Source organism: Protopterus annectens, chromosome 2.part2 (genome assembly GCF_019279795.1).
Source record: "Protopterus annectens isolate FY-2018-M chromosome 2.part2, PAN1.0, whole genome shotgun sequence".
Classification (NCBI taxonomy): domain Eukaryota; kingdom Metazoa; phylum Chordata; order Ceratodontiformes; family Protopteridae; genus Protopterus; species Protopterus annectens.
The window spans coordinates 443769823-443789815 of record NC_056730.1 but is presented as its reverse complement, the minus strand read 5'-3'; positions in this window follow the sequence as shown (position 1 = coordinate 443789815).

Sequence of the window (19993 nt, the reverse complement as noted above, 5' to 3'; positions counted from 1 at the left end):
TGCAATTCTTTCAAGAAGTTTCATTTTATTGTTCTTGAACAAATAGATTGTTTTTTGGTGACTGGGAGTTATTTTTAGAAGTCAGGGAACTTAAATGGCAGTTATTGCTTAATTCTGAAGTATTTCCAGGGTTAAATGATTGTGTTAACATAAAATGTGTTCTAAAATGGAACTCTTAGTACTGCTTTACTTTTGTTATATATATTAATATTAATATTCTTGTTTGTATACATATGCATATTCATGCTACTGACACACTTCTTGGAATTCCATTGGTTCTATTTGAATGTCTCATTATTGAATCCATGGTTACTGTACATATGTTTTGATCACTTTCATTGGTTAATGTACCCACATGTGATAAATTCAGTATATATACTGTAATTGTTGTTATATTACTTATTCTGAGGAAGCTCTTTCATCTAATAAGAGCGAAAGCTTAATGAACTGTTTAGTGTCTGCGAGTTTTATTTTATCCACTATACAATAGTTGAAGAAGTTTTTATATTGATATTATTTAATCTTCTGTAGTACGGTTCTCTTTGTGTGTACACATATATATATATATATATATATATCTATATATATATATATATATATATATATATATGAGTACACGTGTAGTACTTCCAATTACCACTGTCATGGCAACCACCCACTATGAATCCCTACATCATGTGGGCCTATTCCCTGTACATTCCCTGTGTGCTGGACATCCTTCCTGTGTGTGGGCATCAATGTTACAGACAGCAAGTAGCAATACATCTTACAGGAAAACCTGCACACTCAGGGCAGCCACATATATGTAGGAGGATCAGGACATACAGACAGACTGTGAGTAGAGTGGTGCAATGCTTTGCATAGTACTGGTGTTACAGGGTGTGTGTGTGTGCGTGTGTGTGCGTGTGTGTGTGTGTGTGTGTGTGTGTGTGTGTGTGTGTGTGTGTGTGTGTGTGTGTGTGTGTGTGTGTGTGTTTGTGTGTGTATACATACTAGTTTACCTTGGACTGCAGTCTGTCTGCATAGCTCACTACTGTGGGACATCCTCTAGCTGGACAGAGGTGAGCCTATCATGTATTGTCTGTCCACTACACAGGTCCTGTGTTGGATATTACACTGGCAGTGTGTGTGTTGCATGCTAGCAGTACATGGCTATATCCATTTGTGTACCTGATGTCGTATTCCCGCATAAGGGTATGTTGCAACACATCCTGTAACACCAGCATGTTCCAGGGTGTGCTACTGCAATATTGCAGATATGGCCTTGCATTCCTGCCTTTGTCCTCCACATATATGGCAGCCTTTGTCCTGCTGTGATACGGGTATGGGTTGATAGGTAATGGCCTATCATTCACCACTATCATCCCAGTCATAGCATGGACACCCACAACATTTGTTGGCCAGGGACCATACATGTGATAGATACATTGACATTACCACAAGTAATGAATGTCCCCCTAGGCCTTGACTACAAGATGTAATTGGAGGCTGCTGAACTACATCTGATATTGTTGACTCTTATGTATTGTGCAGGCAAATCCATTGTCAATTGTTGTACGAATTTAAGGGCTTAGCCTGGACGCCATAGTATGATATATATCTGCACTGTCTGCATCGACTGTTTTGTGTGGGCCTTGCATCCATCACTGGTTATATACATCAACATCCATGTGTTGTCAGTAATGGCATACATTATTGTATGGTACACAAATAAAGATTGTCTGTGTATACATACCTGTGTGTCATGTCATGTCCTTTGAATTGTGAGTGGGTATATGTGCAATGTAAGTATCCCCTTTGTGGGGCTGGTTGCCACACCACAATTGTCACAGGTACCGGTTACAGGGCTTGTGGCTGGGGATATACATTGCACTCAGTACATCCACACTACTGCTACACATGTATGACTTCTAATACCCTTTGTCTGTGTATATGTGTATGCACCCATATATCCCATATATATATATATATATATATATATATATATATATATATATATACCTGCACATGATTGTCATTGTATGGATGTTTGTGCATATCTGTACCATTGTAATGTGTAGCCCTTCAACATAGTACATTCCCTATGGTGCAATGGCATATCTGCATGATATGTTACAGATATTGGCCTGACATGTACAGGTGACATGAATAACTGTTGGAGCCTTGTAGCTGTGTTATGATGGGTCCTGCTGTCAAGTACTACATGCGCTGGATATTGGTTTGCTCAGCATATCCATTAGGGCTGGGTGGGTTACATTGCAGTAATTACTAGGTTTCCTTCATGTGTGCCCCCACCCCCATTAACTGTGCTCATGGTGTGCCAGGTGTCCTTTCCCATGTGGAAATCATATACACATGTCTATCTGTATATACATATATATATATATATATATATATATATATATATATTTTTATGTATATCTGCATAAGTACATATGTTATACCCCCATATATAGAGGCATAGAACTGGACACTGATATAGCTCTAGCTATGTATATATGTATGTATGTATGTAGATATATATATATATATATATATATATATATATATATATATATATATATGGATATATACACTGAACATCTTAATCTATCTCTGTACGATTGCTGTTATATGATTATTTGTGAGTCATACATATATATATATATATATATATATATATATATATATATATATATATATATATATATATATACCTATAGCTGTCTATCTCTCTACATTAAAAGATGTATAGCTGTCCATATGTGCATGCATGTTCGGCCTATATGTGTGGCCTGTACCTCATTCTCTTGGCAATTGACATGGATGACCTTAGGACTGAGGTCAGTCATTCATGCAGATACATACATGTTTCAGACGTATCATCTCCAGCGATATATGTGTTCTACTACATATAACTGTGTAACTTACAATGTTTGAAGTGTATTAGAGTAGGATATGACAGATATCCCTATATGTACCCACATTATGGCGCACTATGTCCACGATTCATGCATTAAGAGGTTGTGTGGTGTGTTATTACTACATTCCCTGTGCTGTTGACTGATTGTGCTGGATGATATGTATGTGGAATGAGTGGTTATGTACATCTGTCATGGTTTAATGGTAAATCACGTAGTATATGATGTGCAGCATCCCCAGTGTGGCCCTTCCACAGGCTGTATATTGTGTTTCAGGGCAGAACACCAGCTGTCGGATACAGAGTGAGTTAGGGACATTTGATCGGTTGTACGCGGGTGTGGGCTTGTATGTGCAGAGCTAAGCAATGCTAAGCTCAGGTTGCTTTACCTTAAACACAGCTAGCATCTGCTTAGCTCAATTTATGTAGGCAATGCTTACCCCCACGTGAATACACGTACACACACTTACAACTGTGTTTCCATGCATACTACTGCTATGCGCTTACAAATGCTTACTAGTGCCTTAGTCAGTATGACTCTTTACATGTGCATTTAAGGCAGTACTCCTGTGCAAATATAAATGTTACTTAGTAGGTTATACAGCACAATGAAGTTAACATATGGATAGCACATGGAAAATAGGATGTGCTGCAGTGGGACTCAACCCAGGAATGCGTGCGCATTAGGCGGATGTTCTGGCCACTACACTATTGCTGTTTTGCTTCATTTGCATATGTCTACCATAATCATATACCCATGTTCCCTTCCCCTGGCCCCCGAGCTCCACGTACACAGCATCCATCCATTCCCCGGTTGCTGGACCTGCCATACTACACCTCCACACATTTCCCTCTCTGCACGTCTCAGTACACCTCCAGTATACTGTCCCCACCCAAGCATCTGCAAGTTCTTCATCCATTTAGTCCATGTATGTACCAGCCTTGCCCTGATCCTCCTCCGATAATGGTGGTGACATCGATGTGTCCCACAACTGGCGGGATGGACCTGTTGTTGTGTCACGAGTAGACCTAGCTGGTTTACAGTGTTTCTCCCACTGGTAGGATCCTGCCAGGGTATTGTGTAGCAGCAATTTGCTCACACACCTGGCCAGCCTCATCTCTCGGTTCCACGGTACCAATGCCCCAGGTGTGACATAGTGTGCATGAAGCATGCTCACACGCCCCCACAGTGTGCACCGTATATCATTATTCCCTTCAGCATTATGCAGAACTACTGTTCTCACAGTATGATTGGACAGGCACTGCTCTGTGCTGCACATAGACTGCTCATAATACTGTGGTTGAACAATGGACACGTGTTCTGCTATTAATCTACACACTTATATACATTTCCTATACTGTTGGATGCCTGTGCTGGATGATGTGTTTGTGATCACAGCAGCTGAATGTGTATCCACCAAGGCTTAGTGGAACTCATGTCTACTATAGTGTGAAGGGTCAGGGGTTTGCAATCTGGCAGTGCAAATTATTTTGTTAATGGCCACAACAACAGCTGTTGGCTACAGAGTGGCTAAGACACTGTAGAACATTTGTAGGTGGGTATACACATGTTTGCATGTAGCATAGCATTACTGACCTCTGGTTGTGGCATCTTGCACTCAGTTAGCCTCTACATTGTTTCACCAGTGTGGTACTCACATACCGGCACCCAAACAGGTTTACACCAGCTTGCTCCCACATACACACGTGCAATGTTGTGCATTTTGTTCACATCTGTCAACTGGGACACTCGGACTGTATGCTTGTCCATTGTCAGCGGTGGCCCAGGGTGTAGAGCTCCACATTGACCCCAGTTACATATCCCAATTAATACTGGGGTCTTCACATTCATAGAGGGTAACAGACATAACATAGCTACATCCCCCATTAAATATGCTTAGTTTATGTTAAACTGTCGGTATTATCCATGCTTAGGTCAAGTTTACATGTCAGGTATGACTATTGACAAAGGTCAGTTTAAGGTGAGGTTGGATTCCTATTTCACGTCAGGATAGGTTACATGCAAGTGTTTGGGGTAGGTGTAGTTTTTCCATACCTGTGTGGTACAGTAGACGCAAATAGCTAAGGAGTAGGTAGGTAGGCAGTGTGGGTGACATTGTAACTGTATAGTAGCCTGTAGGTATAATTGGATGGGGAGCAATAGGGAAGGTATGTCAGATGTTGGGATTTGTATGCGAGGCAGGACAAGAGGTGTCGGTATCACTAGTTGATGCAGTGGTATAGAGTGTGAGGTGAGGGGGAGGGTTTCACAAGGTGGTGAGCCTGTGCTGCTCCAGCTGTGCTTGTGGTGTTCCTTCATGTGTTAATTACATGTGTCCTGTGGGACAGCTGTGATACTATATGTGGGTTGGGGTTCCAGATACTGGCAATATAGTGGAGGAAGAGAGTATCACCTATGTGTGCCCATAGACATTAATTGGAATGAAACAGGGGCTGATAGGTATGTGGTGTGCATGGGGTGCAAAGGGGGGTGTTATAGGGAGATCATCCAGGGATGTGCAGGGTGGCTGCAGGGAAGGTCCACAGCTGGCCATGTTGTCTACAACAACAGCTGTGCACATGCACTGCATTTGATGTTTGCCCTGGACACTACCCCCCTGGGTGGGAGTGAGGACTTCAATAATACCTTGAGATGCCTATTACATTGGCTTACATGCCTACAGTGGGGTGTTGTGACCATGTGTTCATAGGTGTTGTGTAGTGGGTAATGCAACAACACATATGGTTATACTGTACTTTGCCATGTACACTGGACTGTGCTGCTGTGGAACCCTTATCGGGAATGGCTGCCCGCTAGACGTAAGCATGCCTGTTGATGGTACAGAATCTGTGGCTTGTCCAGAGTTTGCTTCATAATATTAGTGTGTTCCTCTTACAATCTGCACCTGTCTGGCAAATACCTGGGAACTGACGCCATTAAATACAGACAAGTAATTGGGTTTAAGACTCCACATCCTTCAGACGAGTCATGCTAATGCATAACCTATTATTCTATCAGCTTTCTAAGGTTGTAAGTGGAATATGGGCTTTCTGTGCCTATTTGTCTCCCCAATGGTTTAGGTTCTGTCCAGTGGCTTAGCTCTTAGAGGTTGAGAGGTATGGGTGTAAGCTCTCCCTAATTCACAATATTACTGACATCCCCGGGGCGGTCCAAATACAACTGCGCCAGCCAACACCTGCACGCCTAATACCCATAATTGCATACCCATAGTTCCTTCACCTGGCCCTCCTCTACAGCACTCATCCTTACTGTGGGTGCAGGTGGGGTCTAACCACACCACTACACACTGCCCACTCTCCACGTGTTGGGACCCATGTCATACGTTGTCTCGACCCATGGGTCATCAGATTTGCCCAACCTACTGGTCCATGTACGTACATGGCCTGGTTAGATAAATCATTACAGGGACTGACTCTGATCATCATTAATTTTTGGGGTGTTCCACAAGGGACACTGATGTCTTTGTTTCAAGATTAGACTTGGCAGGTCTCTCCCACTGGTAGTATCCTGCCTGTGGTCTGAGAAGCAGTGGTGTGTTTACTTGTATCGTGTGTTTGTATGTTTCACCTGTCTAGGTGGGGGGATTGATGCTACGTGTTACACATTTGTTGAATGGACCCCCACCCCCATTGGCCCGGCCTGTGAACATATGTAATCCTTAACTGGTGTATCATATCTATATATATCTATATATATATATATATATATATATATATATATATATATATATATATATATATATATATATATACTGTATACTACTATTTAAAAAACTGTTTTCTAGTCCTGAGAAGCTCCCACCCGGGTCTCTCTGCTGTAAATGTGCCAAAGCTGTGTGTTAACAGATGTGATTTAAATACATAATTCAATTAATATCCAAGCTATATATATATATATACATATATATATATATATATATATATATATATATATATATATATATATGTGTGTGTGTGTATGTATATTTCTACATACCTATATACATATATATGTATATATATATATATATGTATATATATATATATATATATATATATATAGATATATATTGCTGTATATATGTCTAACGTCATATGGATGTATGGGTGTCTGCATATGTATATATCTATATGTGAGTGTTTAATTATATTCTGTCTCTGTATGTACACATTTGTACTACAGGGAGGGGGAGGCTTCACTCCATGTAGGTATGGGTATATATGCACACACATCTCTACAGTTGTACATCTACATATGGTTATTCCATTCTTTGCCATGTACAATAGACTGTGCTGCAGTGGGACTTGTTGCGGGAGTTGCTGTCTGTTGGGCGGCAGCCCTGCCCAATGCACACTATTGCTTACATCCCTGGGGCAGTCCACATAGACCCACTCCAGCCAACACCTGCTCAGCTAGACCCATAATTTCATACCCATAGTTCTCAATCCATACATCCTCTTTAGCACTCTTCCTTACTCCGGGTGCAGGTCAGGTCTGGCCACACCTGTACACTGTACCCACTCCTCACTTCTCAGGACCCATCATGTATGTTGTCCGCCCCATGGATCATCAGGCTTCCCCTTCCTTGTAAACTGTGAACATGCAGGGCCTGCCATTTGACATCGGTGTAATGGCAGGAAACCCAAATATGTTTGACTTTTTGGATGGCCCACAAGGGACATACATGTCTTTGTTTCAAGATTGGATTTGGCGGGTCTCTCCCACTGGTAGTATCCTGCCTGTAGTCAGGGAAGCTGTGGTATGTTTACTTTATTGTGTGTCTGTATGTTTCACCAGTCTAGCTGGGGCAGGGGGTTGATGCTACATGTTACACGTTTGTTGATTGGACCCCTCACCCCCATTTGCATGGCCTGTGAACATATGTAATTCATAACTGCTATATCATATCCTAGCTATATACATGTGTATATTTACACACATACACACACATATATATATATATATATATATATATATATATATATATATATATATATATATATATATATATATATATATATATATCTACATTACTATATACAGATATATCTGTATATGTATGCATATATGTATATATTTATATATTGCTGTCTATATATATCTAATGACATATGGGCTATATGGGTGTCTGCATATGTATATATCTATATGTAGGTATGTATATGTCTCTGTATGTATACATTTGTACTACAGAGAGCGAGAGGTATATCTCCATGTAGCTATGAGTAGATATACACACACATACCTCTACATATATACATCTACATCTGGTTATTCTGTTCTTTGCCATGTAGATTAGACTTTACTGCAGTGGGACTCGTAGCGGGTGTGGCTGCTCATTGAGCAACGCCTCTGCCCAATTAACACTTTTGCTTACATCCCTGGGACTGTCCGTATAGACCCACTTCAGCCAACACCTGCACACCTAGACCCATAATCAGCTACCCATAGTTCCCCCACCTGCACCTCCTCTACAACACCCATCCTTACTCTGGGTGCAGGTCGGGTATGAACACACCACAACACGCTGCCAATTCTCCACTTCACTGAATCCATGTCGTACGTTGTCTTGACTCATGTGTCATCAGGCTTTCCCACCCTTGTATTCTGGGTATGTACACACCCCGGCCAGAATGGTCATCGCACCAGCTTCCTCCCATAATATGTCAATTTTTGGGGTGTCCCACAAAGGATGCTCATGTCTGTAATCCAAGATTAGATTTCACGGGTCCACTGTGTACCACCCCGATTATATCCAGCCTGTGGTCTGGGAAGCAGTGGACTATTTACATTGTTTGTGGGTTTGTGTGTATGTGTGTATGTTTCCTCTGTCCGGCAGTGGGGGGGGGAGTTCATGCTACATGTTACATGATTCTTGCTTGGGCCCCTCACTTCCACTGGTATAGCCTGTGAACATATGTCATTCTTGTGTGCTGTTTCCTATCATAGCCATATAACTGTGTATATCTACATACACACACACACACACACACACACACACACACACACACACACACACACACACACACACACATATATATATATATATATACATACATACATATTGCTATATATATGTTGTTGTTGTGTCTTTCGGCTTTTCCAGGGGGTTAGGGGTCGCCACAGCAGAACTTCGGTCTGCTAATGATTGGTAGATAGATTTTTACGTGCCGAGTTGCCAGCCCTGACGCACAACCTTTTCAATGAAGGTACGCCCATTCACGCATGTCTCCACGCAGAAGACACTCTAGCTGAGAATTGAACCTGACAGCATCTTATTGTGAGGCAACAACACTACCGCAGCACCACCACCGCAGCTACATATTGCTATGTATACATATATAGAGCAAACACACTTGGACACGCTTACCGCTGCTTATTTGTGCTTAGACCTGCTTACTTGTGCCTTATTCATTATGACACTAACACTTCATGTGCATTTCATGCAGTATTCCAGTTCACATTTAATTGTTATTATGTAGGTTATACGGCAAAACTATGTAAAATTATGTTTATATACAGATTTCCCGTGGAAAATGATTTGTGCTGCAGTGGAACTTGAACCAGGAATGCCTGTTTGTTAGGCAGATGTTCTAACCTTTTCACTATTGCTGTGCTGCTTCATTTGCATATATATTCCTTGTTATCCTCTTCAGCCTTTTCAGCTGCTTTAACCATAACTAAGCGATGGGCAAACCCGCGCACCTACGGTTAACTGTACTTAGGGTTTTAAAAATATTAATACAAGGGTTTCTTCATTTTATTTCAATGTACTGTTGCTGTTGAACACATGGGGACTGTTGGTGGAGATATGCAGACACCTGTGAGCGGTTTTGCTCATTTATTTGCACTTTCTTCTGTTCTACTTTGCAGGGGCGTGTTTATTCTGAGAGCTCTGCTCTCAGACACACCCCCTGCACTCGTCCATGCTTAGTGTAGGATTTGGAGTTCTGGCGGCGCGCCTTCATTATTATGCATGGCGCACTGCTGTCCTCTTCTTAAACTGCCATTTACGTGCAGGATGAGTTTAGTCCTGCACGGCAGATTAGTGAGTTTGAGGGAATATCTTTTGTATTTTTCTGTTTTGGGTAATGCATTCATGGAAGGACACATTTAATAAAACACTTTTATTTCATTTTTAGTTATTTTAATACATATATATATATATATATATATATATATATATATATATATATTGAAAAGACAAAATGATGAAGTGGCATGTAAGCGAATTCTTTCCCTGGGAAAGAAATCGCTTGGCTGTGTCCATCACTTTGCCATTTTCATCACTGTAGTGTGATCTCGGAGTTGGTATATTTAAGTAGAGAGGGTGTGGGGAGCACAACCTCCCACATCAGGGGGTGTGGGGGGCAAAGCCTCCCACTTTATGTTATAAGTGTTTTTTTTTTTGTAACAGCGATTTTTTTTCTCTTGGAAAAAAATCGCTGTTCTAAGCATTTGAGTTTGTAAGCTTTCACTTACATGGGGTCGATAAAACATTGTTCACTTTTCTAAGCATTCGATGATTTCATATAGACCCTTAAACATATATATATATATATATATATATATATATATATATATATATATATATATATATATATATATATGTGTGTGTGTATAAGGTTCCCCTGTGTTTTACCAAATGTACATGTGCCCAACAAATGCAGGGGTGTGATTTAATGTCAACAGTACAGACGGCCAAACAAAGGATATGTTGATGGTATGGAATGTCAACAAAAATAACTGGGGTTGTGGGTGAGTGCATGCGTATATGTGTGTGTGTGTGTGTGTGTGTGTGTGTGTGTGTGTGTGTGTGTGTGTGTGTGTGTGTCTGCGATGTGAGTTAGGGTTATGGTCAGAGATGAGTTACAGATGGGTGTTTTATGTTTGTGTGTAAGTCTGTGTATTTTAGGGTAAGAGTTATGTTAGGGGATAGATGTGGTGTTGTTTGTGCATGTTTGTGAATGTTTGTGTGTCTGAGTCTGTCTTGTGTACTGACAGTTGTGCATGGGAACAGAGCCAACCTGCCTCTTTACTAATGGGCACTAACCATAACCCTAATGCTGCCCCTTCCCCCCACCCCTAACTCTACACCATAACATCATAAGAAGCTTCCTGTAACACTGCCACTATTCAGACAAATTTGAGACTAGTGTTACTGGTGGTTTTAGTTTAATATCAGGAGAGGAAGTAGTTTTCCTCTCTCAATTTTCTGGTTTTGTTTGTGTGAGCTGTAGTGTATGATGGAACTTATTTTGTCAGAGTTTTACATTCGACACTAAGGCAGTTCTGTAATGCTCGGTAGACTCAGTCCCAGTGCACGGATCCAAATTAGGGTGCATGTTTTAGTTATAACTCAAGACTTATGATTTCACAACATGTCAAATTGTAAAAATGAGTATTGGGCAATGTCTAATATTCATCACTGCTATAAGTACTCGGAAAACAATACTTGCTATGGCCCATATCGTATAGCATTTTGCCTAGGTTTTTCTTGTACAGATAATTTTTAAACTGAAATTAAGTATGTATTTGTTTTAAACTAAATATTAGCATATACAAGAAAAGCATCATAAGAACTTAATTATGTTCATCTGGAGGCAGTCTAGCAGGGTACAAAGCATAGTGTAGCACAAACAGTACTAGGAAAGTACAAAAGTTGGAATCAGGTCTTTCCCATAACTTCGGTAGTAAAAAAAAATATTGTCAATTACCACATAAAGTTGAGTCTGATGAGAGCAGTATGTGAAAAAGCCTCTTAGAGCCAGCTGCATGTTTTAGTTATAACTCAAGACTTATGATTTCACAACATGTCACATTGTAAAAATGAGTATTGGGCAATGTCTAATATTCATCACTGCTATAAGTACTTGGAAAACAATACTTGCTATAGCCCATATCGTATAGCATTTTGCCTAGTTTTTTCTTGTACAGATCATTTTTAAACTGAGATTAAGTATGTATTTGTTTTAAACTAAACATTAGCCAGATGATTTGCTATTTTAGTGGCAAATTTTCATCCATACCTTTGGTGACAGTTTTGGAATAAACTGAGCTAAGATGAGGTGGATTGTTGAGTCTGTCACATCAACAATGTCCAGCAAATCTCGTTAGTCATTTAATCTATGGAGATTGTTAGAAGTACTGCATCATTAACCTCATAGAACAAAGTACAGAAGACAAATTATTGGGAAACACAGAAGCTTAACTGCGTCTGTGTCAGCACTGTACATCTCACTATAAGGAATGGGGACAATATGCATGTTACTGCTAGATGAAGTCCAGCAATTCAGTAGAAATGTATAATGTACCCTAACAGTGCATCAAGAACTTCCATGCACCAGAAAGGAAAAAAATAATTTATTGCTACAAATTTGGTAAAAACACAGTTAGACGATGAGGTTATTTTTCTTAGCTATGTTCAGGCCACATGTGCAGCTTAACTGTAACTCATACAAAAAAAGTTAAAAAATATGCTTTACCATGAGAATACTCTGAAGAAGTCTCACTTATCATATTAAAATTATTAAACTTCTTAACGTTTATTAAAATAATTTTTTCCCTCCTAGCAAAGTGTATTTCCTCCATTTTAAAGTGTTTATTCTTGTTGATTTGTTTATTCTATGTTTATTTTATTTTGTTTTGTTTTGCATACTTGGAATATCTACCTGGCAGAGCCTATCAAAGATACAAGTACAATAGGTCTATAGTGAAAAGTTTACATAGGAGCCCCAGCCACGCAAAACGTTTAGCAAGAAACATCCAAAAGTGTAGTTTTCAGTCAAAAATGCAAATTTTTTATCAAAATATAGTTAGGTCCATTAATAAAAAAAATATTGTGTACATTCATTAGTAGATGTACACATCAATGTAAAGTAAACATGTTTATCCAGCTGTGTGTGATGAGCAGCAAAGCTAATCGAATGTGCAAGACTGCCTGCTTCTCTATACACCGAGTAGCCCCCTGTTCAAGCACAAACCCCATGTTCATGGCCACATTGAGGTATAGCAGGGCTTATGTGAACAATGTCAAGACAGGAATGTAAACTAGTCTGAGTTCAGTAAATGAGCATTTGCAAACAGCACAACAATAGATAGGCAGCTTGGCATTCATAAAAGACAGGGGAAGTGAGCAATCCCAGTTATACAGTAGATCTCAACCTCTTAGTCTAAAAAATCTGGACAAAGCCAAACATAATGGGGAGACAAAGCCTTAAAAATAGGGACACATTTTAAATATTAATCTTATAAACTTAGAAAGTTAATAAAATAAAATGTATTGTGTTAGCATGCATTTATCTGAAGGATATGAAGTCTGAAACTCAAATGATTGTCATTATTTAGTGAATTCACTCCTCACTAATTTGCCACAAAAATCCAGAAAATCACAAATTTTATGAGGAACAAAACAAAAATATGATGTAAACTTCTTGGCATTCTGTGATAATCTGTACAGTTGAAAGGTATTACCCAGTGGATAAGGAAAGCTGACACAGTTGGAAATTTCAATGAGTGAAGGTCCTGGATATGTAAGAACTTTAATGGCATTGTCATGTATATTGGGAAACAAAACACAGTCAGTAAAATTTAAAAATGAAACAGCTGTGACCTTTGAATGGACATGCAGGCAACACAAGCTTACAAATTCCCCTGCCTTATATGAAGTGAACACCTGAACATACTTTCCGTGCAAGTACTGATAGTGGAAACAAAAATAACAGTTAAGACAGAAGCATGCATGTTGGAAAGGATAAGAACAGAGATAGTTAATACATCCCAAATCAATATATAGTGTAATCCACCAGGACCAACCACAGAAACAGAACTGCTAGTTTGAACAGCATATTAATGGATAATTATGCTGCAACTCATTGGTACAACACATTAATGGAAGATTATGCTGCAATGCATTGGTACAGATGTATAACTATAACAGATGAGATGTAAGTACATGGGTGGTATGGGACATGTCATGAGAAATATACTACGATGGAAATCCTTGAATGCACAAGTTATGTGGATGCAGTCCAGTAAAGTCTGCACTGTGTGTGTATGACTGTCAGTGTATGCTTACTGACATGATGAGGCATGTGTTAAAAGACCACTCAAGATAGTCAGCTCCTAGGAGAGGTAATCACAAATCAAGTGTGCCTTATGGCAGTATTGTGTAATGATAACTGCTGCATGCACCCTTTGACATTATTACATATGAATGAAGTGTAAAATTGTTATGGATATTTAAGGATCATATTACATGTGTGCATCTTGCTGCTGCTGTCACACATACACAGTCTGAAAAAATGCACCTCTGACGGTAATATGCTATCATGTCATAAATCAAAATGTCTCCTGAAATGAGCACTGTGCAACACATCTGTAATACCTGGGATCACAACACACAACATGCCTCATAGACAGGTGCAATGGTACCATCCAATCAATCATAAGTGATCTGTAGAAACTGCTAGAAGTTACATACAACAGATGTACACTTGCCTATAACAATGTTGGTGTTGTCTGCCCATCAGCCACTACCTCCATTCTGCGACCATCAACAGAGTTGTGCTGCCACAGGAAAATTCTTAGAAGTTTTTGCCATAAAACAACAAATGGTAGTAAGTATTCCTTAACGTTGATTACTTACTGTGCTTTGGCCTAACCATGCCACAATGTAATATATCAGTATGCGGGTCATGAACATAAGGAAATACAGTGATTACTGGATGTATGTCTTCTACCCACCCCAAAACCAGAACAAACTATCGTAACACAGGTACTATTACACTTTGCGTCCCATGTGTAGCATGACAAACATCAAGATCCGTTAACTAAGCCATTCTTGCCTGTAGCCAATGTAATGTGAACAAAATAATAAAAGGCATATGCAACTGAAGTAGAACATCTGCAATGTACATCAAGTTCCTCTTGACCTGTGCTCTAACAGATGATGGCACACATGATTTCATATCACACTTGTCAGATAACACACAGTTGAATGGATAAACTGAGCAGTGGATTTGAATGCATATGGCTTTCATTAGAGGAAGTACAACAGTTGGTCTGTCTTTCTATCCCAAACTGTAAATGTGTACAGTAAGTTTGTTTGTGTCTTTCGGCTTTTCACAGTTAGGGGTCGCCACAGCGGAACTCTGGTCCGCTAATGATTGGCAGTAGAGTTTTACGTGCTGGCTTGCCGGGCCTAACGCACAACTTTCAACGAAGGAATGCCAATTCACGCATGTCGCCACACAGAAGACGCTCTAACTGAGAATCGAACGGGCAACGTCTAACTGTGAAGTGACAAATCATTTTTTGAGAAACCAATCATGCCTGTTACCATTCCTTTACACACTCAACAGTTATACCTTGTCAGGCATGAACACCTGCCTATTGGACTTCATAGAGCTGTATATAAACAATTGATGCTATAGACAGAATTGTGTCTGAAATCTCATAAAGCACACACTTGAGATTAAATCAACAGTCTGTTACAATGGTTATGCCTTCCCTAAAATGCATTCTGGCACTCAAAACCTTTTAGCCTTGTTCGTGTTCACACAAGTGCGGGTTTGCATATCAACATACATTTGCTGGGTAAGCCAGTCCTGTCTTTCACTATTATCTTCCACAAATACATTACCAGATTTAAACCACTGCCTAATTAAGGCCAAAATCTTAATAGCTGTGTTAACTGCTTCTGCCATAGGAAACTTTATACTACAGGAGTCAGAAAGCAAATATTTCATTGTCTGACATAAGCATTTTTGAATGCTCATGTGTCCCCTAAAATATATTGTGAAGGATCAAGATCCCTTACCCATGTTGGTGTCTGTTGGGTAAGCATTCTTACCTGTCACTAGTGTCACATGCAGACTCAATAGTTAATCATTGCTGGCTTTAAAAAACCTATTTAGGTCCACAATGTAGAAGACATTGCATAAACTGGTGATGCCACAGGAGAAGCTTTACGTGTCATGATCTGTGTAGACACTGATTTCTCACAGTGTAAGTTTCCCTTCAAATACCTTTACTGTCTAGACAGATTTTAAAAACTAGAGCATCTAATTAGTGCATAGGTGAACACTGCTCATCAAGTTCCTTTTCTTATTTATCTGTTCAATATTTAAATTTCTGTCACTCCTCCCTAGTAGATCAGTAGCCATGGATATGCACTTCCCAACTCTCTCTGTGGCCTGACTGGTTGACATGGGTATTCTGTAGTAATTGCCTAATGTACACTGACAATTCACTTATTCTTAATAAACAGATAAAGTATGCAAGATATGTAAATACACTTTAATGCTGGAGGCAAAACTCTCTCATACAACCAAAACTAATCCTATAGAGGTTGTCAGCGACACTGGCACCACACCCACTGCACACAGTAAAGACCCTACATATAAAACTACTTATGCTGAGGCAGTTACAAGTAACATTCCTAAAACACTCCTGCACATCACTATAAAAAGGGTCCTCGGCCATCACGTAAACACTCAGTTAAAACACCACCTACAGCTACACATAGTAACACTGTAGCCAATGCCTCTACTGCTAAGCTCTTAAGGCAAACCAGTGCACAGCAAAATTTCCTGGTCATTGGTGCTTCTATAGTGAGATACATCCATGTCCCCCTCACCAGACTGAATAAGGAGATAGTAATGGTTAGCTGCCTTTCCAGGGCTAGAATCCATCAAGTCACACAGACACTCAGGTCACTGAAACACAGGTACCAGTATGACTCTGTCATAATCCATGTAGGTGCTAATGACTTGAGACATACCTCTTTTGACTATATGAAACAAGACATGATTGAGCTTGCTGATCATGTGTCTTAGGTAGGTACAAGCCTTGCACTAAGCAGCATTCTACCTTCTCCAAAGATGATCCCACATCACTAACCGAAAATAATTGATTTTAGCTATTGGTTTAGCTGCTGGTGTTAAGCCAAGGGGGTATAATATTTGGTGGCCTGGGAGGACATGGTTGCCAGACCACATTGCTTTGCCAGGGATGGTCTGCACCTGTCCCTTCTTGGCTTTCAAACATTGGTAAAGACCTTTTCGACCCCCATACTGCCTTTTTTAGGCAATGCCAAAATGATAAGCCTAATTTAACTGAACCTGTGAAAGAATACCTGAAGGTGGTACTGCTCAATGCTAGAAGTCTTAATATGAAACTCCACTCCCTGCAAGCTTTTCTCTCTCCTGTGAGTGCCCATGGAAAGTACCCCAACAATGCAAGGTTATAATGCCTTTCACACCATTAGACCAGCTACTGCACAAGAGGGAAATAAGGGTGGAGGAGTCTCAGTCTATATTAAAACCAACATCACATCCAGATTTGTTAAAGTGTATGACATATGTTCCCCTCCACGTGCAGGGAAACCATGCTACATATCTCAGTTTACTAGAGTCCCTCACCATTCAACCCAATTTGATATTCATGGGGGATCTCAACTATATAGACTGGGAATCCTACACTACTTCTAATGCACAGGGCAAGCAATTCCTAAACTTTATAATAGCAACATCCTGGAACAGTTGGTCCATTCTCCTACCAGGGTACAAACATCCTTGACTTTGCCGTCATAAATATGGGGGGAGGGTCTGATGTTCTATACTGAATCCAGTGTCTTTGCTTGTCAGATCTGATGATAAGGCAGTATTCCTTGACATAAAAATTAAATCTGGGGATCCAGTGAAACAAAAACCTTTAGGAACTATTCCAAGGCTAACCTGTGTCTACTAAGTGACACCTTGGCTAAATTCCAAGGACTCCCAAACCCAGTAAACACTACAGCATATGATGAGCTATTTACAAAATCTCTATACGGCTAGCTATACTGGTAGCTGTATAGAGCAAGCTGTGCCCACTCGTATTAAGAATAAGACAAATTCAAAAGACAAGCCACCCTGATGGAATTACAATATCAATTGGTTATACAGCAAAAGAAAAAAAAAACATCTTAGCTAAGGGTAGAATGAACAAGGCATACATACTAAAAGTCCCATAACCTATCTAAACAGGCAGCTAAGAGGGTTAATTAACATTTCAAAGGGTAAATTGATGTAAAAATAGCTTCTCAGGAAAAGAACCACAAAGCTTTCTACAGCTATATCCATAACGTCAGAGGAAATATGTAACAATTCACTGAACTTATTGGAAATGGCATCACCCACACTGAATTAGAGGCCATTGCCAACTTTTTGGCAGACAGGTTCAGCTCAAATGCCCCCCCCCCCCATGGTCCAAAAGAAATAGCACATACCATTATCCTCCCAACTATTAATAAGGAACTGGTCATCAAGACACTTTCCAAGTACAAAAACACTGCATCAATGAGCCCTGATAACATCTGAGGATACTTAACAAATAGCATAAAACATGACCTCTCCTGTCCATTTGGAGTCTGTAGTCAGATTTTGTGCCCAAGGAATGGAAGATGGCTACAGTCATTCGACTGCACAAAGGAGGTCCAGCCACTCATTCGGGTAAACAGAGGCTCATAAGTCTGACCAGCCTTATATGTAAGACCATAGAAAATCATCACAGACATGATAAATGAGGACATAGGTAACCTGCAAATGCTGGACCCATCACAGTTCATCTTTGTTAAAGGAAGGTCATGCCTATTAAATCTGGTGGACTTGTATGAGAGGCTCACCAAAGCATTGGATGAAGGCAAGACTGTGCACAGTTTACCTTGACCTGGTCAAGGCTTTTGATATAATACCCAACTCAGGCAGTATAGACAAGCTCACTAATTTAGATATAAACCCTTTTATCACCAAATGGATGGCCATCTGGTTCACTGATATGGCCCAGGACGTCAAAAATAGGTAAGGCCAACTCCACCAAGAGGTCAGTCACTGGCAGAGTCCCCCCCTAGGGATCGGTACTAGGCCTGCTCTTTTCTGGCATCTATTTATCTGAAATGGAAGTAAATGCTGAAGGTTTATGGCTGACTAAGTTTGCAGATGATTATAAGTTAGGGGTTATCATCAACTCCCTTGCATTCTTCCAAAAGGCCTATATCTAACCAATAAATTGTGCCAAAGTCATGGTCTTAAGCCTGATGCTAAGAAATGGATAATTGCACCCATTGGGAAGTCAACCATCCCAGATAATTTCATTGTTGATAATACACCTCTAAGAGTTTACCCAGTGGTCAGGTATCTGGGTACACATGTAGACAGTAGCCTAACCTTCAACCATCACATTGCCACAGTGATGAGGAAATCCCTTTATGCTGCACAACTTATAAGAAAGTGCATGGCATCTAGGTCCAAAGAGGTAATTATCTGACTGTACTCCACCCTTATTAGCCCAATCATAATGTACAATGATCCTTCAGTATATGGCTGACCAGGCATATGCAGCAAATAGAGCAACCTCAGAGGTTCCTTACAAAAAGAATACAAGGCATGACAAACCTGCCTTATGCAAAGTGCCTTACAGTCCTTTCCCTCCACTCAGTCTGCTATAAATGGCTGAGGGGTGATCTATGCCTAGCTTACAAGGTATCCACAAACCCCTCACCTGCATATTCGTAAGTCAAACAGTACCATAAATACAAGGTCTAAGGACCTAAATTTTGTCTGTGATTTAAACAGAACATGCTAGAGAGACAGGTGTGTCCCAGAGACTGCCCTCCTATAGAACAGGCTTCCCATCCATGTGAAGCTGAGTTTGTCTATTACCCAGTTTAAGCTCAACCTAGGCCAGTGGATAGGAACAGGAAATTTACACCAGGCCTGACACCCACATCCCTTATTGACAGAGATAGTTTATAAATGCCTGGCCCTGAATCTCCAACTTACATCCGGGATATCATTATTTTGAGAACACTTGGCTAGGCTTAGAAAGGCCCCTAGGTCATTAGTCTAGTAAAAATCTTCAAAGCTATGAATGTATGAATTACAGCAAAGTATTCAGAATATGGATGATGCAGGGGCAATATCCCTTCACTGTCCACATATTTGAAGAATGTACATATGCTTAACTCAAAATTTTGTTATGTTCCTCATAAAATTTGTGTATTTCTAGCAAATCACTGAGGACTGGAGACTACATAATAACGTACATATCTG